The following is a 476-nucleotide window of genomic DNA, read 5'->3' as shown; positions in this document are numbered from 1 at the left end:
ATTGTTCCTTTGCGTTCTTATCCTCGGTCGCTAACTTATTCACTAACCCATTCATTCTTTGCCATGCTTTTCCCCAAGTTTCGTTCTTTGCTTGTTTAAAGTTCTTCACCGCCATTAACGCCTTCTCTTTTGGAGACTTTGCTAATGAATCGTTTCTCATTGCCTCTTCTTCCTATAATTTCTCCTTTCTGCTCGGTAGTGGTCTCAACTCTGGATGTCTAATTGTGTTCTACCTTCTCGACATTGCCTTTCGCCTTATTTGGAGTCCAAAAATCTCTTCCAGTAGTGCGGGAGTGATATCCAGCGGCGCTGGGCTTCTCCGTTTTTGCCAAGAGTCTTCAAACTAACTTTTCGGCTCGAGATCCTGGCCTCAATCCTTGCAACCATCTCTATCTTCTCCACTGCATCTTTTCTTGGTCCCTTATTTTCTTCATTATGTCTTGTCTTTGTCCTTCCAAGATCCCGCAAGCTTCCTT

This window comes from Erigeron canadensis, chromosome 3 (assembly GCF_010389155.1).
Source record: "Erigeron canadensis isolate Cc75 chromosome 3, C_canadensis_v1, whole genome shotgun sequence".
In the NCBI taxonomy this organism is placed as follows: domain Eukaryota; kingdom Viridiplantae; phylum Streptophyta; class Magnoliopsida; order Asterales; family Asteraceae; genus Erigeron; species Erigeron canadensis.
Note: the sequence above shows the minus strand (reverse complement) of the source record.